At 38.5% G+C, this 24892-nt stretch overlaps 1 long non-coding RNA gene across 1 annotated transcript in view; it reads left to right on the top strand.

Annotated features, from left to right (window-relative positions):
• The first annotated feature begins 3385 nt into the window (after window positions 1–3385).
• LOC115349440 overlaps window positions 3386–24892 on the top strand; it is a 174327-nt gene continuing 152820 nt past the window's right edge. The window contains exons 1-2 of the long non-coding RNA XR_003926083.1: window positions 3386–3483; window positions 3755–3838. This is a non-coding gene — a long non-coding RNA (uncharacterized LOC115349440). The remainder of the gene's footprint in view (window positions 3484–3754; window positions 3839–24892) is intronic.

Raw genomic sequence — 24892 nt, 5'->3', positions numbered from 1 at the left:
AGTGTCACTCGTTTTCTATTTTCTCAATGCAATATCAAATTCAGGGGACTATAACTTGCATGTGGGACATGATACCCCTTTTTTGTCATATTCTCCATTTGCGCAGTGTTACCCCAAATGCTTGAGAGTTGGCTCTTGTTTTGATTTTACTCCTATCCTGTTGCACAGCAGCGACAGAGGGACAGATAAAATGATTCCATTCATTCCAATTCCACTCATTCATAGCTTTGGCTACGATACTTGGTCGAAGTAAACACAGTATCTCTTCTTTAGAGAGGAAAATTTATAAAGATTTTCTTCAGTTTTCTGTAGGATATCAGCCCATTTGTAAATTCTAGAGGGAGTAAGTGGATTAAATCATCCATAATAAATAATTGTAATAAAACTATGCTTTGAAGCAAAATGTCTTGTTTTTCCCTCATACTTTGGTTTACATTCCAGTAATTTTTGGACAGCTATCCCTCATTTACAACTAGTGTATCTGAAAAGTGAATCATATCTACAATATCTGATATTTAGGAAGCGCAAAAGCTATAAATACCACATGTTTCAAGACATAAGGAAACCCCTTTTAACCATTAGGACAATCAAGCAGCGGAACAGGTTGCCCAGCAAGGTAGTACAGTCTGTATCCTTGGAGGTTTTCTAGACCAGATTGAATGAAACTCTGAGTAACCAACTCTGACTCCACAGCTGACCCTGCTTTGAGCAGCAGTTTGGACTGGAGAACTCCTGAGGTCTCTTCCAGCCTGAATTATCCTATGATCCTGTATCAATGTGAACAGTGGTGAACTGGCTTGCCTCTTCTGCTGTGTGTGGGACTTGGAGCCACCTATCTTATCGCTCAACATATCTGAGAAAAAATAGGTGGTGTATTTCCTATCAGTATATATTTTTGGACCAATATGATGTATATTATGTGGTTTTATGTGTGTGTATATATATATTTTTATGTGTGTGTATATATAGTTTTAGACTCTTTTGATGTATATTTTTATTTACAGGAACAGTACTGTACAAATTACTCAGTTTTCTAATTTGATGCAAAGGAGAAAAAAAATATATGGAGTTTTAGTATGCCTCTGCTTTTTTCAGAAGATAGTTGTAGTCTTTGTACAAATGGTATGAAGCTTTCTCATAATTAATTTAAAAAAAAAGTCACTCCTCTGTGCTGGCCCCTGACCATTTTTTTTCAGGAACTTTGGTTTATACATTATTGCCACTTTTTTATCTCAAGCCAGAGGAGAGCTCTTTAAATCAGGGTAACACTGAGTCTTGACAGTTTGTTACATGAACTATGAACTCCCTTGCCCACATCTGCACTGCATGATCTTTTTGAATATACCCTAGTTCCAGCTGTTAAGCAGTGGGCTCAAAACCAAAGCTTTAATGAATTCTGAGATAGTCTCCTTTTTCATTTTAAACCTGTGGATCAAAGAAATGTGAGATACTACCAATTCTTGTACAGAACCTGAACAGTCTTTATTTAACTTCTGAAATAAGCTATGAATGAGGGGTTTGAAAACATATTTCTTGGAAAGCTCTACACAGCTTTTCTTTCAGAGAGAGTAGTACAAATCCCTTGCTGTCATATTCAGCAGATGGCAGCATGCATGTTAACTGGCTGGGTATCTGCTCAAACCTTTAAGCTGCCATGCCATATTGACTAGCAAAATAATTAATTTGTCAGTGTCTTTAAGGTCAATCACAGTGGAAGCTTTCAGTGTGTTAATGTAAAAAATCATCTTTACCCTGAGGGGGCACTGTCACAGCAGGTAAGAATTAATTGTGGAATTATATTGCTTTCTTCCTAGAATACAGCTGTGTCGGAAGAAGGAAAACCTATCAAACCAGTAGAGTGCAGTTCAGGACCCTGGTGTTTAAAACATTAAAGCACAGATTTAACATTTCCACACATGCATATCTGAATGGTACCAGGATCAGGGCTTGGGGATTAGGACATGAAAGGTCATGCAAAAAAACCCCAAACCAACCCAAACCAAAAAAACCCCAAAACATGACCAAACAAATGTTTATGTGTGACTTTTCAATAGCAATACTCATGTCCTTTAAATATGGCCAGTTTTTTGTATAATAGCAGATCAAGTGTGGTGTAGATGCCATATTAACAAATCCATGAATATAAGCAATGAAGGCATATGATAACAAAGTAAGACAAATTGCCATGTCAGGTGGAAAAAAACTTGATTTTCCAATCTACACAGGAGATTGCAAGGATCGTGTTTTCCATTGTAGTGTTCTTATCAGACTTGCAGAAGCAGGAATAACGGGGTACTGGAGGCAAAATGTAGAATGCTATCTGAATTTTTCAGCTATGCTGAATTTTGGCCAGAGCTGTTAAGGTGAATATGGATGAAAAATGTGATCGACTTTTGATTGTTGCTGAATATTGAAAATTTGCACTTTATCTGGAGATAAACATATTGTAAGAATGGAATTTGCCATTATTTTCGATGTCCAATTTTATCTTATCTTTTTATTCCATTTTAACTATTCAAGCAGCATTTCTTTTGTTTGTGTGAGCTTGTAGAAACTGAATTTTAAGGCCTATTGATGTTATTTGTGTAAATATGAAGAGAAATTGGTATCACTATCTTACATTTATTTAAGAAATGTTAATGAAATATTGCATCATCTACCAAAAAAGGATCATTATCATGTGATTTGAAAAAACAATCACACAGGCTACTATTAATTTATTAGTGTATATTACTAAGTAATACAAAGTACTGCGTACCTCACAAGAAATCTTACAGCTAAAATTTGTTCAGAAAACTGTGTGAAAATTTCCCAGTGAGTAGATCTTATTATCTAGTTACAGATATCTGGCAATATAGGAAAATGCTAATTTTGCTCAGTAATTTGCTGAAAAAATTGTTCATTGCAATTTAAGCACTTTCTGCAGCAGACTAAGTTCCTGGAGAGATTTATATGCATAGTTACAAATGTGGATAAAATCCACTGAAGCTGGTAGGAATGTTGCCTGTCTGTATTTCCATCAGTGTGAAGCGGTGGCATTCATTATGTATCAAATGAAATGTGTTTGTAGGTCTTTGGAAAAATAGGGTCTTCATTTAAATTTTTTTTTCCAACCCTTAGACACACTTAGTTCTATGTTGTTTGTGCAACCTTATGAAAAAATAGTCCACATAAACTTCAATTTCACAATACTTTCTTTTCTTTAAACATAAAAAGTTTTGATTATCTTTTTTTTCTCCATTTTTAAATTATTTTCTGGTCTCAGACAAAAAGGTTTTTGTTTAGATCTTGATTTATATTAGTCCTAGGCTCTTCTACACTTGTATAAAGTCATGCCTGTCTCATACTAAGTTCTACTTATGTTTAGCTTGCTTTGTCTTTATATTGACAACTGGCTTTCTCCAGAAGATTAAGGAGCCTGATGATAAATACAAGCCTACTACTGTAAGGGTCTCTGTCAAAATGTAGGAGGAACTGTGTAAGGTAATAGACTATAAGATCCCCATTCTAAACATTAAATATCTGTAAAGAGCTACATGTCCCTTAAATCCAATTTAACATGTTAGACAAGAAAGGTGGCAGGTGAATAGTTTACTGAAGAGTTCATTTTACTTATATGACATTTTGAGTTCCACACCCACTTTGTGTTTGCTTGCTCTTCATCTCTAAATTTTTTGCTGTAGTATGGAAATAGAAGATTGATGTTGCAGGAGAAAATATGACCCCCAAATGACCCTGTTATTCTTGTTTTCAGGCATGGTTGCTTCTTGCAATATTCATGAAGAAGTATGTGGACAATGATGATGAAGTCCTGATGAACAGGGTATAAACAGATTTTGTAAGTTTGTGGTTGTGTATGTGTGTACACCTTTAAAAAATCCATTAAGTGACATTTTTAACCCTAACAAAACAAAACCAAAAAGTACTATACAAAGTCCGAGTAAAACATGTATAAAATGGAAGTTACTACTGTAAAAAAAAAAAAGAAAAAAGCTAAGTAATTCATTTGAATATGCATTTTGAAATGCATATGATTTTTCCCTGTATTTCAACCAACGCTAAAAGATAAGCACACTGAGGTTGCAGTTCACCGATTCAAAAATTGGCATAATACTGTAGTGCCTTATATCACTTCGAACCATGGTAGGATCCTAACCACTACTGCAGTTCAAATAATGATATAATATTGCTTTGTTTTGGAACTTCCTCTCAGTATCACAAAAAAGAAATAGGGTTTGGCGTTTTGGGAGGAGGGTGTTTTGTTTTTAGTAGAGACAACCATTTTTGTCATGAACAGCCTTCATCTTTGTGTTGGCAGTCACCTGCATCTTGCAGATTCTTTATGTTAAGTATGGATGCAGAAGATATTTGCAACTATAATGTATTTTCCCACCTGGTCACTCTTGGTTCCAATTTGGCAGTGCAGTGGCTCAAGTAATTTGCTCATTGATTCACATCTCTCCTTATCTAGCAGACAGTCTAATGCTTAGGTTGGCTCTAGCAGATGTACAGGCCATTTAAATAAACAGCAGGAGAATTTCTTTAGCCATCTTTTTTGTGAACACTGCTGTCAACGAATACAAATACTGTGAGGTTTTATTTTATCATTATTATTTTTTTATTCTGATGCTTTATTTATTGTCTTATTAAAATATTTGCTAGTTTGGTAGAGTCAGTGGAACATGGGACTGTTTTACACCTTACACTTTTGTAATGGAGAAAAGCCTAGAACTTCTCAAAGGGATGCATATAACCTTCAGCAAGGTTTTGAAATCAATGGTAATGCCTTGTGAATGTATCTTACTACAGTTAAGGCTCTTGGGATGTTGTACAGAGCTGGTGATGTCCATCTGTGCACACGTAGAATATGCATGCATTAAATACTGTTTTTTACTGGTTAATATCTAGAGCTAAGCCTAGAATTAGGTACTGCTCTTGGCTAGTACTTTTAGTGTGATCCTTTGTTGAGCTCCAAACCTGTTGGAAATGACTTATATTCTAATTTCCTGGAAAAGATACCCAAGCCAGAGTGTATGGTGTTCCTGAAGTTACATTAAACAGCTGAAGTCTGATCAAAATTTTTCAAAGTGAGTATTTAAAGATCAGTAATTAATAACATAGATGATAACAAATTTTCAGTGACATATTTGTTTACAAGAGGAATGTGGGAGTGGAAAGGTCGTTGAATCCTGGCCCCAGTATTGCATGTGACCCTTTTGGAAGACAGTTAAGCTCCATCCTGAAACTAGCTGGAGAATTTATAAAGGTAGATGTCCTAGAGCTTCATAGCTGATCTGTGAAGCAGATCTTTGATCTAACCTGAACGGATATTTGAAACGTTCCAGGCAAATGACCAAGAGGGTGCCTCTGGAGGTGGAAAATATTTTTCACAGCAGAAAAAGAACTGTAAGTCACAGTGGAGGTGAAAAGCATTTCTCACAGCAGAAAGAGTGCTGTAAGTCACAGTGGCTAAGTAGGTCAGATAGAATGGTGTAATAAATGAGCACTTAGGCTAGTAGTCTGATAATTTTACAAGTGCTAACTCTGCTTCTGGTGTTACTTTGCTTTGCAGCCCTAGAATGTAATTTCTGATGACTTCATATTCCCACACTGTTAAGGAAGCATTGCTAATTGTTTATTAAATGTTTTGTAAATAGAAGTACAGAATTTCAAATCTGTTAGTCCCAAGAGGAGAAAAAAACAAGCCAACCCACACATGATGAACCACACATCAGGAATGGGAGCATTCTAGAATTTACCTTTTAAGCCTAGGTGATAGACACATTCAAAAGCTCAGTGGCAAGGTTTCTGGTGTCCTCTTTTTTAATACCTTGCTGAATATGCTAGTTATAATTGAAGTCTTCAGCCTGAATCCAAAGAAAACCTGATGTTACTGCCAGGCTCTTATAATAGGGCCTCTACTCTCTTGCCATCCTCCAGTAAAACCGGCACAGTCATGAAGGAATCACACTGTGTTTCCATTCTGTGTTTCATATTGTGGAGGCTTCCCTTCTATACCCATCCTTTGAGAGCTTAACTCCTGTAATACAGGATATAATGTGGGTTTTTCCCCCCCCGCCAGCTAATTTATTTCTGCAGTTAATATGGAGTGTGAGTTCAGGCGGATCTTCTGTAAAAGTCAAGAACAAACTATTATGATACATTTGACGGGATTTAGGTAATACAATGCACAAATCGGTGTTGCTGTCTTTCTACAAGTGTATTAGTTTCTTAACTGATTAAAGAAGACTGGAGAGAAAGGAAAGCTTTATTCACATAACTTCTATTTTTCTTTTATTTGTGTTTAAAGACAAACATTTGCTTTCTCATGTTTGAGCTTGTTACAAAATAAATGCCAGTGTAAAACCACAGCTCAGAATATTAATGTAACATTAGAAGAATAATTTGAAGAAAGAAAAACAATTACCTGTAGACTAGGAAGTCTTAAAGTCTTTTCACAGACAGACTTATAAACATTAGTTTTTACTAATTCATTCAGCCAAGAAAACCAACAGTTTGGACCGCTGTCAGCTTTCAATTTGATTCCATTATAGCTGTCACTCAGCTGTGCTGAGATGCTTACAATCAAATTATAGGTTATTGGCACTGTCTAGGGCCATAGCACTGAATATTTTGCATATAAATCCATTGCAGTGGAAGTTCTGTTTACCTTATAGAAATGGTCAAAACTGTTCAAATTATTATTGTCAGTTTTTGTGCATCGACATTTCATACTTTAATGCAGTTAGGCATAGTATGAAAAAGAAGGAAAATACCTGATAGGGCAGAACTGCGAGATTAACCAGGAAGAGAATGATAAAAGCTTATAAATCTATAATGGCTTACAAATTCTGTATGTGAATTATTTTAGGACTTCACTAACTTTCCAAATAACTATTTGCTGTGGGCATCTACTGTTTTAATTTAATAACTGGATGCTAGAAATCACAGAGAAGGCATACAGTGGCTCCAGACAAACTTCTGACAGGAGTTAAGATAAAACCTTGAATCATTAGTTGCGAAGATGCTGTTTCCATCTGCCAAGGAATATGTATAGGATGTCCGTTGCTAAGGTATGAGGCTTAAGTTCAACAAAACGTTAAATACTTGTCCAGAAAAAAAAAAAATAGGTGATGCTTTTTGGAGAACTGCTTCGACAGTAACAGACTGACAAGAGATGAACTATGTTGGAAAGTCTTTGGGTTGACTAGCCTGTTTGTTTTGATCCTGTTTCCTACAGGGGAAAAAAAGCAAACACATTGTGTGACTGCTCCCTCCTTCAGCTTCCCATTATTTTTTTGAAATTAGATGTTGGCTAATTTCATCCAATTTTAAGAGAGGGATAGACATGTCAAAGAAATTAATTTTATACTGGCTTTGGGGAAAAAAGTATTAGTGGTGGTACAGAGGACAGGCCTACATTAGCACTGCCCTCAGAGAAAGGATCTTATATTTTACTGTTCTGTTGACTTGCTAGGTAGGTGATCAGCATATCTTTACTTCTGAACCAGTCATGGGCCAAAGGAATCTCTAACACATCTGATGTTGAGAAGTCCTTAGACAAGGTGAGCATACTTTGGAAGAAAAGGCCTCTTAGTCTTTTATTATGCTGTCTCCAGATATGAAAATCTTCAGTTGGAGTTGATGACATCAGTTCGATGGTTCCTTGTTAAATAATCCAGTTTCTATGTATAAATGCTTGGAAAAAGAGTATCTGGATTTTATCAGTTTTCAAATAGATAGATGCCTGTATGTATACTATGTAGGTCTGTGACAAAATATATTAGAATTTGGTACTAAACTGTATTACTTTATAGACCTGTAGCTATCATTTGTGTTCAAACACTTTTGAGTTATGCTTCAGATAGAAGAGTAATATTACCTCTGAAACAGCAGCCTGACTGGACTAGCATATGGACATTTTCCCCTTACTCTGTTAGATTCTATAGGAATGTGGTTAGCTATGTTCAAAATATAATTTCACAATAAATTGTCTTCACCTAAATGAAATTACAGGCATTCTGCATATTTTGATTGTTTGAAAACACTGAACTAGAATCTCTTGATTTTATTATTCGGCCTTCTAAACTGAGAAAATGTTTTGCTTAAATAGATTTAGAAAATTAATTATTTGAAATATATTGACATTACTCTAAAAATTAAAAACTACCTCTTTCAGTCAAAGCTCTACAGAAGTCTTGCTAAAAGTTTTTTAACAGTCTTACTTTTTCCAAACTATTAAATGATAGCTTTTAAAAACATGGTAAGGATTTTAATGTGACTTGAGTCTCTCATTCTGTGAGACTGACTGAAACAAAAAGATCAAAGCAGGATCAAAGGCACTCATATAAGACAAAAATCAGATATAAGCACTAGGTGTTTTCTCAAGAAGCTTTGCATAAGACAACAAAGATTTTTAAAGATGGCAGGTATTTATTAATTATACACATAGCAGTGGAAGGGGAATGAAGGTAAGAGAAGGGGAGGGACTGCGAACAGAGGGTATAAAAAGAAGGAAAGTGACTAAAACAAAAATGTTGAGTGACAAAACAATACAGAAAACAAAACAAATCCAAAACAGTTACTTAGAATTTTCTTAACTTCTCATTATCTGCTTAGGTTAAAAAGCCCCAACCTTAAGCACATCATAAAAACAGGTGCTTTGCTAAATTTGTATTATTTTGAATTATGTTACACATTTTGAGTTTCAACTAACTAAAAGTGAAAATGCAAAAATACTCCTGCAGCATTATATTTATAATATTTCTAATCAGCTCTTAATCAGCAAGAACTTAGTGTATTGTGATATAACCCTGTATAAATAACCCTATAGATATAGTTCTTTTTTACAGATAAGGCATTTAATAATTACAGATGATGAACTGACTTGAAATTTAGGAACCTTTTGATAGTCACCTGTCATTAATTTGTAGAATGTTGTTCCCAAGAGTCTTGGTTTGCTTGTATGCATACACCTGTTGCTGACATTTAAGTCACTGTCATTCAGTGTAATGACGTATATAACATGCATAAATGCCTAAGAGAGCTCTGTCTATTATGTAAGTAATAGAGAGCCTTAGAAATGTTTAATGTCACTTAACTTTCAGGCAGAAGAAAACAACCCCTTAGGATATGGTTGGGTTTTTGGGTGGTTGTTTTTTTGTTTGGGTTTTTATTTTTCCCCCTGCATAATCTACAATGATCTTAAAAGTTAGTTTAATTGCTCAGATGATGATTAAGTACCCCTTATACTGGAAAATATTCCAGTGTTGATTTTTTTGTTGCCCCTGTTATGTCTCAGCATCTGAGTCATAGTCAGAATTGAACAAAGACTGTCTCTCAGGGTACAAATGCTGTTTGAGAAGATGTCTTGAAGAAGCAGTTGCTCTGCATGAAACCACACCCGCTGTATTGCTATCATAAAGTAGCACCAGAAAATATGTATGAGCTAAACTGGATGGAACCTCAGTTAGGTGTAGCAAAGAATAACTACAACTAGCTGGAATTTACCCATGTCTACTTGGGCAATGCAAAGTTTACTCGGTTATTACTTTTTACCTGTGGTGCCAAGCTGATGATTTTACCTCTCCATTTTTAATTGTGTATGTAAGAGTTAGTGCAGTTTTGTCTTATGGTTTCTTTCCTAGTCTCAGACTAACAGCTATCAAGCTAATATTGTGGGAACATTGAGACAGAGTCCAACTGTTTATAATAACTTGGGGATAGTTTTTGCCAGTTAAAAACAGTGGGGTGTGCAGATCCTGGGTATCATTTTATATCTTCTATTTATTTCAGAAGACTAATTGCTGGAAAAATGTTAATTTCCTATGAGCCCTGTGATAAGCTGCCCATATTGTGTCCAGTCACAATTTATATGTGGGTGAGGTCAAACACAGTCTAGTTGATGTGGCAGGTGCACTGTCTGTACTCTTTTTCTGATTTTATATGTTGGTGTTGGTACGGTACTCCTTCAGATCACAGTGGTCTAGATCACTGCAAATTAAATAAGAGATTAAATGAAAGCTCCTTATTTGTATTTGCTCTGCTCTCTGTGTGTGGCATATGGTCTTGTGCAGACTAGGAGTAATTTCTGTGCCAGATTAAATACCCTAAATACAGACAGCATATGAAAACTAAGCAAAAAGAAGCATCACAAGCAAAATGGAAAGTTAAGCATGAAAGGTATCCATAAGCTTAAGCATATAGCATTAGGGTCTTTGTGTTGGCAGATGTGTGAAAATCCATATAATTTTTCACTCTTATAGATGTTCAACGGCCCCAGGGAGCCAAGCTTTAGCTCATGAATCACTTGCAGCTCTGAAGCAGTTCATAATTCTTACCTGTTCCAACTGTGCTGTATATTAATCACTGCAGGGCTATGCTAGTATGGGATCTGCTAAGTAATACAAATTCCTATGGGAAAAAATGGGTCAGAAATGATAAATCCAATGTCACTTGGTTGTATTAGACCCAACTGTAGACCCTGCCTATTCTTGCCCTGTGTATTCTTGTGGGAGGATGCCAGGGTCCTTTGGAAGATGTTACCTCTTGCTTGGGAACCAGTCCCAGGGGCTCTTACGCTTTCAGAGATATGAAGATTTTAGTGTGCACCCGTAGGAAGAAAAATATAAAGGTCATTGATGTAAGGTGCACATAAGGAATGTTTTCTCTGTCTTTTTTTTCTGAGTTGGCAGGATTTGGTAGTGTGGGGAAGCAGAATAACATTGATGATATATGCAGTAAGTTTCTGCACACAAGATGGAGTGTGTACAAAACCTGTACACACTCTTGCTTCAGATCTATCCCACACTAAGAATGCAGCTTCCACACTTCTTCCTTTTGATTTAGTATGTGTCTGGGTTTTTTTCAGCTTCAATTGTCTTAGCCTCTCTGGGGAATGGGAAGGTTTTCCCCTCATGTCCAGTTTAGCGCAAGTTGGCAACTTCACAGCAACCAAAGCACTATCTTGTCTGGTGAGAAGATAGTTGAGAATGCCACAGTTCATCAGCTAACAGATGGCCAACACAGTTTGGTCAGAAGGGATCTGGAGCCTTAATAAGCCACAAGAGCACAATGGCATTAAAGAAGATGATAAGTGGACTCAGTACACTAATGAAAGAATTGGGTAAAAAGTTGCAAGGGGAGGGCTGTGCAGTCTCAGCAGCAGGTAAAGGGACTGATGACAATTCTCTAACCATGGGAAACAGTCAAGTAATAAATCATGATCTGTGCTGTATGAGGCAGTGCTGAGTAGTTCCCTGATGAATTAATAATGTTTCTGCTTAGCTAAACCATATCCCTTGCATGTTGCCCTTCTTTCCTCATGTCTGGTTAACAATTTAACCCCAACTACCCTTTCTTTAAACTGGTGCTTATTGAAGATTAAAATATCTCAGCTATGGAAATAGCCATGGAATTAATTTTGATATTATTTGAAGTTTGGAAGAATACTTCAGAAGCTCCATCAAACATTTCAGACATGAAAGTGCCACAGCCAAGACATATACCAAAATGTGATAGAAATTGCATCCTCGTAATTTAGAAGAACACAGTTTTATCTTTATTGTTATATATATCTAGGCTTGAGCGTATATGAAGGCATGAGTACGGGAATATCCAGGAATTTATTTCTCTTAAATATTACAAGCAATTATTTAGTACTCTAAATGGACACGGTAGTATAGTACATCAATACATAGACCTTCAGTTCTGAAGACAGGCAATGAAGTAGAGTTCAGTTCACCAGTAGAATATGGATAAACTAGGACTTTGTACACAATCAATTACTGAGATGAGATCTAAGTTTTAGTATTATGTATGACAGTACCTGATAAACCCTCTGATCTTGCACTATGCACATTAGCTTTTTAAGATCAAGCAGAAAATAATAATTTAAATTGTAATTAGTCTTTCTGAAGCTTAATGGACTAAATATTTCCATGATTTCTATTAAGTATGTAGAATATATTAAATCTCAGTCTTCCAGCTACGAAAAAGTGACAACAATGGTTAAAAGACTGTGCACACATATTTCACTCAAAGCATTTATATGTGTAAAACTGGTGAGTAATGTTCTATTACAATGAAAAAAAAATCTGTAATCCAGTTAAAAATTAAAACAGAAAAACACTAAAATAGGATGTAAAAATGTTTCCTGTCTGAAAACAGCAAAAGTGGGTGCCAACTAAGAAAATTCAATATCTTTGATCAATAATTTCATTATTGATGTTCTTTAGTTTCATTTGCATTTGTAAAATTTCTTTGAAAATCTTACAGATCAACTCAGAATCAAAATCTCATTGTTTGGATGAACATGAAAATGCTTATCTAGTATTCTCATCAGTTTGATAGTAACCCTCCAGAAATACAAGCAGACCAGGAATCCTGGCCAATGTCTAATTGCTATATATTCAAAATGATGGGGGTTTGGAGAGAATGAGAAAGAAAACAACTTACTTGTTATGTGAAAACAATAAATTAAGATATGCCTGGTTTTGTATTTATTGACTGCTCTTCTTAACAGCTCCATAACCACAAAGGAAATAGCTTTCATTTAAGGCACTATAGAGAGAGTACTATCTGAAGAGGGCTTATTGCTTACTATTCTTCGTGAAAAGATGTGGCTTTTAATGAAATATGCATAAAAGTCATTTTAGATATGTGACCTACATAATCATATCCGTCCTGAGAGGCTAGGATAGAAAATTATTCTATTCGGAATAATTAAACTCCCCCTTTGTATTATTTCTCATTAATTCAATATGCATCTAAAAAATAAAGCTCCCACAACAGTTTTAGTAATCAGCCTTTCAGATTTATGAGCTATTTTTATGCTAGTATTGTTCTATAAGACAAGGCTCCTTGATCAATTGCCAGGTAACTGTTTCAGTCTTTTCCCAACACCCTGCTAAGCCAGCACATTAACTTATTTTTAATTGAGTAACTTCATTATTCAGAAAATCCCCTTTGTCATACTTCCATAAACATTAACAGTATGTTATACAAACAATTCTTTAAATATAATCATGTTGCTCCCTTCATCCCCATCTCCATCTTGTGCAGAAAAAAAAAGTTCCCAAGCAGAGAAGGAATATACTGGAAAAACTAAAGCTTATCATCATTAGAATTATTCCCCAAAGTTCAAGACCATTTTTTTCAGAGGTCCAGATATAGGACAGCTCTAAGATAAATTTTTGAGAAGCTTAAAAGTGATTTCAGTATACTTTTATGAAAAAAATTACACAGTTGTTCTGCTTGTCTGCAAGGAAATGTTATACCTGAAGCGTATCAGAAGTACACATACAATGAGAATGTAGAAATACTGAGTGAAGACAAGTGATGCAGGTAGTAACATTTTTTCATTGAAATAATGAAGAAATTACAGTGACAGTTTGCTTTAAAGCAGTGTGTTTTATGTTACCCAAAATTATGGAATCATTGAAATTAACATTCATGCATTCTTAGTTACCTAGTTACTGTGGACCAGCTGCCTCCTTTTCAACTGAAAGAATGGCTTTTGAGTTCAGGTGCTCTTCCCTCAACAATTATTCCAGCAAAAGTCACAACAATGCCTCTCCTAAAAAAAACCCCCAAAAACCAGTAGTAATTGGATGGTATCTCTGAAAGAATTAAGAGGCACTGAGAGAGGGAGGTGGTGTGATTAACTTACTAGCTGCCTTTTCTACAGAATATTGTTGGCTCTCACAATGATTCTGAAATGCTTGACATTGATGACAGACAGAAGAAGGAAACCACAGAGAAGAAATCTTTGGTTGCCCTCCGTAATGAAAACTTTATGTTTTATGAGTCCTTGTAAGAATCCTCTCACTATAATAATATCCTTATTTTTGCCATGGTGAGAAAAAGGTATTCACATCATCTGACATATATATTCATAGTGTGTTCCCTCAGTCAAAACTTAGACATCAGTATCTTGCAGCACATTAAATAATCTAGCTATAAAAGATACCCAAGCTGCCACTATAGTTCATTTTTAGCTGTACATGCCCCTGATGGCCAATCGTTATTAATTCTGTTCATTTTCTACCTAACAGTAGCTCACATAGTAGACCTTATAGCACTGTTTTCTGCTTTCTGTTCGTGAACCATGCTCAAGGCAGTGAAGACAGTATCAGTTTCTAGTCAGGCTTCAAGCAGACCAGCTATACAGCAGCTGATCAGAAAAAAACCTACTGATGGAAAGAGGAGCCTGCACAGGACTTTAGCAAACAGTATGGTGTAACATCAACATTAAGGAATCCAGATATCTGCATGGATGATTATAGAGCCTCTGTAGTGGGTAATCAGAAGTTGGCCTGTATTAAAGGCAAACTTGTGGAAATCAGCATAAGGAATAACAATCTGTGCCAATCTGATTTTTTTTGTATAGTCCTCTGTGGGAGCCTTTTTGTACTGGATAGATATATACATGAAATTTGGAGGCTAGCCTGCTAAACTGTGTACCTAATATAAGTATGTAAAATTAGGCAGTGCAACTGTCCCCACTTCCCTAAGTATCCATTGACCAAATACACCATTAAATGCTGAGATCTCATATGAATTAATGTCTATTTTTTCTAGTAGTGTTAAGTACACTTTTGCCTTTGATTAATGAACTTTTATTTAATTCTTATGAAAATGCATCTGGTATACGATGCAAGTAATTCCTGACTAAAATCTTGATCTTCTCCAGTCAAATATTCAGTTGTTTTGAATTGATCTTGCAGAAGAAATTCAGTTCCCGATATATGGTTGCTACTCTGAATGCAATTAGAGAAAGGGTTTAAATAATGAAGTAAGCTGTTTTATTTCTGGTAGGTTTTTTTATAATTTAGTATTCATTTTTTTAATCTAAAACTGATTCATCATTTCTGTGTTTCAACATGAAGGCTTTGTTCCTAAAGGACCATACTGTGTGCTTGCTAGCTAAGCTCTCTGCCTAATGTCTGCAAGTGCATATTAAGGTGTTGAAAGTGCTTTTTATGTTTGTTGATTAGAGTGATTACAATTATGCCTAAGAGGTCAACTGAAGGGTGCCAAGAAGCAAACAGCAGCCTGCACATTGATTTAAGTAGATGTGAGCAAGTGCTGAAAACCATTTACTCTACAAATATTATGTTGCAGGATCTGAGTGCAATACAGTTCTTTAGCTTAGCTGCCATGTGGTAGTTCAAGTTCAAATCCATGCATGATGAAAATCTGACTGAGATTGTCTGCTATGATATACTAGTACTGTGCTACTGATACTACTCCTGCTGCTAATACTAATACTACTATATGCTAATACTCCTGATACTGACTACTGATCATGCAGTCATTTCTAAAATTCTACCTGCTGACAAAAATTACCCTGCTTCCATTTACTTCTGTCATTGGTATTCTTCTACATTTCTGATGCGCTGTTTGGTAGAGTCTTTAAGAACTTCTTTAAAGCTAATTCAGTCTTGCATGGAAAAACCAATGCCATATCAATATATATATGACTGTTGCGCGTTTTTTTGCTTCTCAGTTCTGCTTTTGTGCAGAGTTATACCACTTTGTTCATAAGGGATGTTTGCATAGAGTTGTATGTAGGGGTAAATGGTGGTAGAAAATTTCTCCTGTGGGAAATTGCCTTAATATCTCCATGTGATAAATATGTGTGATGGGTTGGTTTTTTTCAGTTTGTTTTGTTTAGGGCGGCTTGTAAAATGAAATACATAGTCCTTTGTAAATTTTTTCTCTGCAGACAGTTCATTGATGCAAAACAGGTTCTATCTTTCTAACCGGATATCTAACCCCACTAATTCATAACAATTAAAGACATGAAAAGTAACAAGGCATTTGATTCATTGCCTGTTATGACCCATTCAGAAATGCATAATTCATTAGATTTTTATTCCTACAGTTTAACAGATTAAAAAAAGATTTCCCGTCCCCCCAGAAGTATGGTATCATGCATAATAGTGTGCCTGATTTTCTCTTCCAGGAAAGTTTTGTGTTTCTTGTTATTCAGTGTTCTGAATCATCATTTCTGTTGGCAGTGTCTCCTTAAATACATTATTTTTTTAAAATTGTAACATATCATGGGAAATGATGGAGGTTAGAAGTGCTTTGGAGAGGTATATCTCAGTGTATCAGAGATGGCTGTGAAGAGATCCTTTCTTGGAGTGACTAGTAGTGTTTATCATGAGGAAGAAGCAGTGTGTAATATGAGCGATTTGTGCAGACACACCCCAGAAATTACATTAAAAGAAGGCTAAGACTTCAACTACTTAGTATTCAGAAGTTGCAAAATGTCAGTATTGCTACCTGACCACCTTAACAAAAGTGTAATAACCTGAACCTGATTGTGTGATATACCTGCCCATTATGCTCCTTCATCCAGCTGCAGAGCACATTCCTTGTTCAAGGTGCAAGATGGACAATACTCACTGAGCATCTATGTAATATTATCTCCAATATTTCTGGCACCTCTTTTTTCCCCCAAAACATACATGCACACTACTGAAACATGGTATTTTTTATTAGTGATTTATTTATGAGCTTCTAAATGATGTTCATAACTCAAATATGAGGACTTTAAAAAATACATACATTTCCACAACGTGCTTGCAGAATGGGGTAGCGCTGTTAACCTCATTTTTGTAGAAATACAAAGAGAAAATACAGAAATTTGAAAGTAAAAAATTTGTACTCACTGTAGGTGCCTAATTTGAATGTCTAGAGTCTTACTTTTCAGACTTATTATTATATGATGGCTCAGTATGCTTAAAGCATAACTCCCATTAATTTCAGTTTCAGCTGTGGGAATTTGGCACTTCTGCAGATCCCAAGACAGGGCATTTAGATACCCAGAATATACAAAGTGTGCAGTTATTAGCCACGTGATAGTCTGTTTTAAGTGACTTGCACATTCTCACATATGAGCTCTATCCACAGGTGTAATCCATTGTTCCAGAATTACAGTCATCCCCTAGATTTATTCTCTTTCCTTCACTGCTGCCTAAGTTGTGTCCATTCCTGGGCTCAGTCTTCTTGGCTAACCACATTTCTTGCACTTGCTAGTGCCCGAGTTCTAGTTTTTCTTCAGCTCCATGTTCCCTATCTGCTCTGGTTTCCCATCCCACCATCTCCCTGGATCCCTGAGTCATTTACAATGGCAGCTTGAATAGATACAAAGCCCCAGGCATGAGGCCAGGTCTGTTTGCTTGAGGAGTGTTCTCTGTACTAGCTCTGGAGCAACTCAGCTGTTACGGAAAAGAAGGTCTATTCCCAGTTTATACAAGACTGAGGCACCATATGCTTTACAGTGAGCTCCACAAGATGCATACCACCATGCAGCTTATTTGCCTGTAGGAACAATGTTGTGGGGTTCAGGAATACCTGAGGTTACCCTAGGCAATTCCTATATATACTATAGTGTATAAAGTCTGTCAATCATCCCTGCATTTCTCAGTCCATGCCCCTGCTGTATCTCCCTGCCTCATTCACTTTGTCCAAGTATTTCCAAGTTTTTGTCTCTGGCAGTTTCCAGTCACAGCAACTGACTATGGTGTCCGTGCTTCAGTGTCTTCCTTCTCATTTGGCCTCTGATATACCAGACTTCTGAACTACAATATACATGTCAGAACAGTTGTCTCTGAGCTTGAAAATAATTGGATAAGTACTAAGAATGTTCTTTTTATTAAATGCTGTTCTGTTCCTTGTTTTGATTTTTTTTTACTTCTGTGTTTCTCATGATTTCATTGTGAACTTAATTCTGTGTTGGTTGTTTAATTAATTTGCATTTGCAATACTTCTATAATTTGAATATTGGCTACTGAACGTCTCAACTGGGAAAACTTTCTGGGATGCAAATTGTTTCAAATCCTTACTTTTCTCCCATCATCATTTACAATTATTAAAATAATTTTTTACTTCGAAAGGAAGAAATAAAATCATGTATGTAACATAGATAAAACAATAGAAGATGGATGAGATAAAGTCATACATCACTTTTTATTGTATTCAGTCATTTCTTTGTACTTGATAGGAACAAGGGAGCGTCAATTCCAGTGCGCAAAATTGTAGGCATAGGCACAGTTTGAGGACCAGTTTAAAAAGACTCAAAGGATACTTAGGCTGCATGCTCTGAACTAACTCCCTATAACAACTCCAGTACTGTAGTAAAGATCAAAGATTGTAACTGTAGTGTGCTACAAGAAGAGACTGTGGATACTAAATGAGCCTTGTAGGTATCTCAAAATACAATAAATTAATTAAAAAGCTGCTAGATGTACTTATGCTTCACTGTCTGTAGGATGATGAGGAAAATTGCTAATCTGATGTGGAGAGGAAACCCAAATACCTTTGACTCTGAAGTTGGCAACTAGCATGTGAATGGAGCTCCTGAAGGATTTTAATGAAAGCAGGAACAGGGCACCCTGTTTTGCCTCCCTAGCGAACTAGTGCCAATGTTCTGTGGCTCCTTGTTATCATTTATAAATTTCCTGCTTTTCTAGCAAATGGGAGTGTTGTGGTACTGCTGTTAATCCAGAGCTTTCAAGTTTTGTGTTTTACTAAAGGAGGGTTGGAATTAATAGAAAGTAGAGTTTATGAAGAAGATGAAAAACTAAATTTGTATTTGACCTTGCATTTGAAAATCCAGGAATGATTGCCATTAGCTAGTTGTTAAGCTTTTGAATCTTTCTGCTTGATGAAGCAATTTTATCCTTTCCCTCGTGTGCCTTTTTGAAGAACATGCGGTAGGGTTTTACATACACCAAGACTATACTTTGCTTTACAATATCGATTTATTGTTAATTGGACTAGAACCAACTCTGAATACAGATCTTTCTACATACTCTTCTGTTACCATCTGTAAAATAAAAGAAAATTAGGTTATGGGAAAGTGCACTTTTGGACTGGCCCTTTTTAGAGACAGAAGCCATGTGATAAATTCTCATGTCCACACCTCTTTTCTCTCGCATACACTTCTCTTGATGTACATACATGCTCCTGCTGCTTCTAGCAGAGGAATAGGACTTGCCTAGTCCTACATGAGAGTCTCTTTTTTGTGGATACTAGAACTGTGTTAGTCCATTTGCCCAGGGCATGATGGTTTATACAGCTGATTATTCATCATGAACCCCAAATTCTTTTCAAAACCACTGCTTCCCAGAATAAGTAATTCCTTTCATCACCTGGCATTTATTCTGTGATTTCTAGATGTAGGACTTTTTGTTTGTGATGCAGATGATTTCATATTGATTAACCTGTGTCTGTGATACACAGTTTTTCTAATGATTGTGTCATCATCCAACTTTCCCAGTGATGATTTTTGCATTTTATTTTGGATCTGAGATATATATCTTAAAGTGTCCTGCTCCAAATAGGGCACAATATGCCAGTTCAGACCCAGGGTAAGCAGATACTTGGCACATCCCTTCATTTTGACAGCTCTGACTATCGTTTCCTGACAGCTTTTGCCCTGATTTGGAAGTTCTATATTGCCAATATTTCCCAGCCTTTATTATAAGGATGTCATTTTAACCACTCAGAATTTGAAGGCCCCAAGATATTTTGAAGGCATACTTTCTTCCACTCTTGTCCTTCAACTTTGTTGAGGAATGAAGGAATTGAATGAGCTTGGGATGAATAGTCAGGTGTTTAAAGTTGTGCTGAAATAGATACATTTAGCCATTCTTATTTTCTGATATGGTTCCAAAGAAATTATTTCTAGAAGCTAATATTACTACTCTTTGATTGGTTATCAGTTGGAATGCTCAAGAAGAATCAGAGATTTCATTGCTTCTCATTGCTCATAGAAGAGAAAAGTCTCTTACAACTTATGTCTTGTAGTTGTGTGAGCAGTTGAGAGCTATCTAGCATAGTCAATCTTTTTCCCTTTCCATTGCCTACCATTTTTATCTCTGGTTCAGCTCCGCTGACATTGCTGAACAAGCACAGCAGCTGTGGTAAATTTGAGAGAAGGGAATACCTGGTAAAGACAAGGTCTTTCTCTAAAATCTATTTGGAAGAAATAGTCTTCAGTCTGATAAGAGGTAAAACTGCTTTATTAAGAGTCGTTTAATCTCCCACAACCTAGTTCAAGTCTAATTGGGGGACTGTTGAAATTTACTTTTCATGTGTTATCATCAGTAGGAAAGGCCAAGTGAAAAAGCTTCTTAGCACTCTTACAACAATACAAACTATGGGTCACAAGTTAAATATCTATGTAGCCACGGAAAGGGAAAAGGAACAGCTTGGTTACAAATTTCAAGACTAGACTAAAACAAAGAATGAGCTTTGAGATACATTTGTGTAAAGTTACATGTACAGTTACATTTTGTAAAGTGCTGTATTCTATGTACTGAAATGTTGATTTTTTTATTATCCAGCAATTTAAGATCTATTGTTTTATTCTTTCTAGGGCTTTTAAAGAAAGCTTTCTAAGTAATAGGTTTGTCCTTATACGGGAATTGATTTTTCTTTCTTTGAGCATTGTTTTTGATATCTATTTCACCCTAGCTCTCTACCATGTCATTTGGAAGCTGATCACAGGGCTCCTAGCAATGTGTCTGCCTATATTTAAATTCAACAGCTATCAGCTTAAATTATTGTGTCTAAAAGTTTATTATAACATAAACCCATTCTTTTCCTCTTTTCTTTCCTGTCTCTCCTTGTCTCCTGCCTTCTTTCCTCTTTCATTAACAAAGGCTGAAAATCTTTGGAACTCAAAGGTAGTTTTACGTTTCCTCTATTTCCATTCTAAATAAATTCCATTTGCTTATGAAATTAATTTTAGAAAAAGAAAAAAGAAAAATTCCCTTCCAATTATGTTTATATGTTTATAGTAGTGTAGTAATGGTTTTGTTCATCAATCACAGAAGCTTTATAAAGCTTTAGTATTGTAATTCCTTATGTATTTATGGATGTAATAATGTTAATTTCAAACCGTCTCTTCCATTTGCAAAACATAGTTTCTCACTGCAAGCATTTGTTCCTTTTTCTTCTGTACACAGGCTTTAAAAAGCTTATAAAGTATCGCTTACAGATGAAGTTCACTCTCTTGCATCAGAGATACATATTTCCTAAATAAGCAGGCCTAAATGTAGCAGGACAAAAATGGTTTCAACACCGAAGGGGCTAAAACTATACTAAACGATCACTCGGCGGCGAGGCCAGCAGCGGCAGCGGTGTAAGCGGGCGGCTAAGCGCCAGCTTGAGGCGGACGGGGAGGTTCCCGAGGCCCGGGAGGTTCCCGAGGCCCGGGAGCCCCGGGGAGGAGCGGAGGGACCCGCCCGGAGCCGGCGGCTCTCGCCAGAGAGGCGGGCGCGGCGTGGGCGTTGCCGGGGCAACCGCGGGAGATTTGAACGGCCCTGAGGAGCGCGGCGACCAGGGCGTGGCGCGGCAGAAAGGGCGCGCCGCAGGCAGGGCGCAGTCCCCCCCTTCCCAGCTGGAGAAGGCTACTCAGGTGGTGGGTGTCAGCCCAGAGGGAGACCCAGGTATGGTTGCCACTCGGGTGAAAGCCATTGTTAGGAAAAATGTGGCGACGCAGACAGAGGTCCCTTGTAAACGTGCAGCTGTCCAGGTCTCTGGCTGCAGGGAGTGCCTGACTCTATCAGAAATGATGGAGGTCAGCGGGGACACCTCTTGTGTGAGGTGTGACCGGGTGAGTGATCTGCTCAGCCTGGTGGTAGAGCTGGAGGAGGAAGCGGAAAGGTTGAGGAGTATCAGGGAGCGTGAGAGGGAGATCGATTGGTGGGCCCGCACCCTGCCATCCCTGAGGCAGAGGCAGCAGACGGAGGCTCCGCAAGAAGCGGAGGACCCCCTGCCCTCTTGCCATCAGGCAGGAGGGGACCTAAGAGGTGGAGGGGAATGGATACAGGTCCCTGCTCGGGGAGGCAGGCGAATCCCCTCCCGCTCTCCCTCACCTTCCCGGTTGCCCCTACACAACAGGTATGGGGCTCTGGAACTTGAGGACCAGGCCAGTGAAGATCAGGCTGTAGATGAAGGCCTATCCAGGGGGGTGCCTAGGCTGAGTCAGGCAGCCCCATGCATTCTGAAAGCCTCTGTTAAGAGAAAAAAGAGGGTAATTGTCATGGGTGATTCCCTTCTGAGGGGGACAGAGGGCCCAATATGCAGACCTGACCCATCCCACAGGGAAGTCTGCTGCCTCCCTGGGGCCCGGGTAAAAGATATTACCAGGAAACTCCCTGGTCTGGTTCGGACCTCTGATTATTACCCATTGCTGGTTGTGCAGGTTGGCAGTGATGAGATTGCAGAGAGAAATCCAAAGGCAATCAATCAAAAGGGATTTCAGGGCACTGGGACGATTAGTAGAAAGATCGGGAGCACAGGTAGTGTTTTCCTCAATCCCTTCAGTGGCAGGGAAATATACTGAAAGGAACAGGAAAACATACCTAGTTAATACGTGACTCAGAGGCTGGTGCCATCGGTGGAATTTTGGGTTTTTTTGATCAGGGGGAGGTTTACACGGCACCGGGCTTGCTGGAAACAGATGGAGTCCAGCTATCTCAAAGTGGGAAAAGGATCCTCACTTGTGAGATGGCAGGGCTCATAGAGAGGGCTTTAAACTAGGTTTGAAGGGGGAAGGGGATAAAACTAGGCACACCAGAGATGAGCCTGGAGGCAGCATGCCAACGTTGGGGGTGGATTCGATAGCCCAGCTCAAGTGCATCTATGCCAATGCACGCAGCACGGGCAATAAACAGGAGGAACTGGAAGCCATCGTGCAGCAGGATAGATATGACTTAGTCGCCATCACCGAAACATGGTGGGACGACTCCCACGACTGGAGTGCTGCAGTGGATGGCTATAAGCTCTTCAGAAGGGATAGGCAAGGAAGGAGAGGTGGTGGGGTGGCTCTCTATGTTAGGGACTGTTTTGATTGTACAGAGCTACATGATTGTGATGACAAGGTTGAGTGCTTATGGGTAAGGATGAGAGGGAAGGCCAACAAGGCAGATACTGTGCTGGGAGTCTGTTATAGACCACCCAGCCAGGTTGAAGAGATGGATGAATCATTCTACAAGCGGCTGGCAGTAGTCTCAGAATTGTGTGCCCTTCTTCTCGTGGGGGACTTCAACTTTCCAGACGTCTGCTGGAAATACAACATGGCAGAGAGCAAACAGTCTAGGAGGTTCCTGGAGTGTGTGGAAGATGATAACTTCTGACACAGCTGGTAGGTGAGCCAACCAGGGGAGGAGCCTTGCTAGACCTACTGTTTACAAACAGGGAAGGACTGGTGGGAGGTGTGATGGTCGGAGGCTGTCTCAGGCTTAGTGACCATGAAATGATAGAATTCTCAATTTTTGGTGAGGCAAGGAAGGTGGTCAGCAAAACCACCACTACGGACTTCTGGAGGGCAAACTTTGGCCTTTCAGGACACTGGTAGAGAGAGTCCCTTGGGAGACAGTCCTGAAGGGCAAAGGGGTCCAGGAAGGCTGGACATTCTTCAGGAAGGAAATCTTAATGGCTCAGGACCAGGCTATTCCCATGCACCGCAAGACGAACCACCGAGGAAGATGACCGGCCTGGCTGAACAGGGATCTGTTGCTAGGTCTCAAGAAAAAAAGGAGATTTTATCATCTTTGGAGGAAAGGGCAGGCAACTCAGGAAGAGTACAGGGATCTTGTTAGGTTATGCAGAGAGGAAATGAGAAAGGCAAAGGCTCAGCTGGAACTCAATCTGGCCATAATTGTAAAAGACAACAAAAAATGTTTTTACAAATATGTTAACAATAAAAAGAGAGCCAAGGAGAATATCTATCTGTCGTGGTTTAACCCCAGCCAGCAACTAAGCACCACACAGCCGCTCACTCCCTCCCCCGCCACCCAGTGGGATGGGGGAGAAAATCGGGAGAAAGAAGCAAAACCCACGGGTTGAGATAAGAACGGTTTAATAGAACAGAAAAGAAGAAACTAATAATGATAATACTAATAAAATGACAACAGCAATAATAAAGGGATTGGAATGTACAAATGATGCGCAGTGCAATTGCTCATCACCCACCGACCGACACCCAGCTAGTCCCAAAGCGAGCAATTCCCTGCCCCCACTTCCCAGTTCCTATACTAGATGGGATGTCCCATGGTATGGAATACCCCGTTGGCCACTTTGGGTCAGCTGCCCTGGCTGTGTCCTGTGCCAACTTCTTGTGCCCCTCCAGCTTTCTCGCTGGCTGGGCATGAGAAGCTGAAAAATCCTTGACATTAGTCTAAACACTACTTAGCAACAGCTGAAAACATCAGTGTTATCAACATTCTTCACATACTGAACTCAAAACATAGCACCGTACCAGCTACTGGGAAGACAGTTAACTCTATCCCAGCTGAAACCAGGACACTATCCTTTATTGGATACAGAGGGGAACACTGCCACCAGAGATGAGGAAAAGGCTGAGGTACTTAATGCCTTCTTTGCCTCAGTCTTTAATAGTGAGACCAGTTATCCTCAGGGTACTCTGCCCCCTGAGCTGGAAGGCGAGGACGAAGAGCAGAATATACCCCCCATAATCCAGGAGGAAATAGTTAGTGACCTACTACGCCATCTGGACACTCACAAATCTATGGGACCAGATGGGATCCATCCAAGAGTACTGAGGGAACTGGCGGAGGTGCTTGCCAAGCCACTCTCCATCATCTATTGGTGATCCTGGTCAACAGGGCAGGTCCCAGAGGACTGGAGGCTTGCCAATGTGACTCCCATTTACAAGAAGGGTCAGAGGGAGGATCCGGGGAACTACAGGCCTGTCAGCTTGACCTCGGTACTGGAGATTAGGGAACAGTTCGTCTTGAGTGCGCTCACATGGCATGTGCAGGACAACCAGGGTATCAGGCCCAGTCAGCATGGGTTCATGAAAGGCAGGTCCTGCTTGACCAACCTGATCTCCTTCTATGACCAGGTG

Source organism: Aquila chrysaetos, chromosome 12 (genome assembly GCF_900496995.4).
Source record: "Aquila chrysaetos chrysaetos chromosome 12, bAquChr1.4, whole genome shotgun sequence".
NCBI classification, from domain to species: Eukaryota; Metazoa; Chordata; class Aves; order Accipitriformes; family Accipitridae; genus Aquila; species Aquila chrysaetos.
The sequence above is the reverse complement of the archived record's forward strand: the minus strand, read 5'-3'. Positions and strand labels throughout refer to the sequence as shown.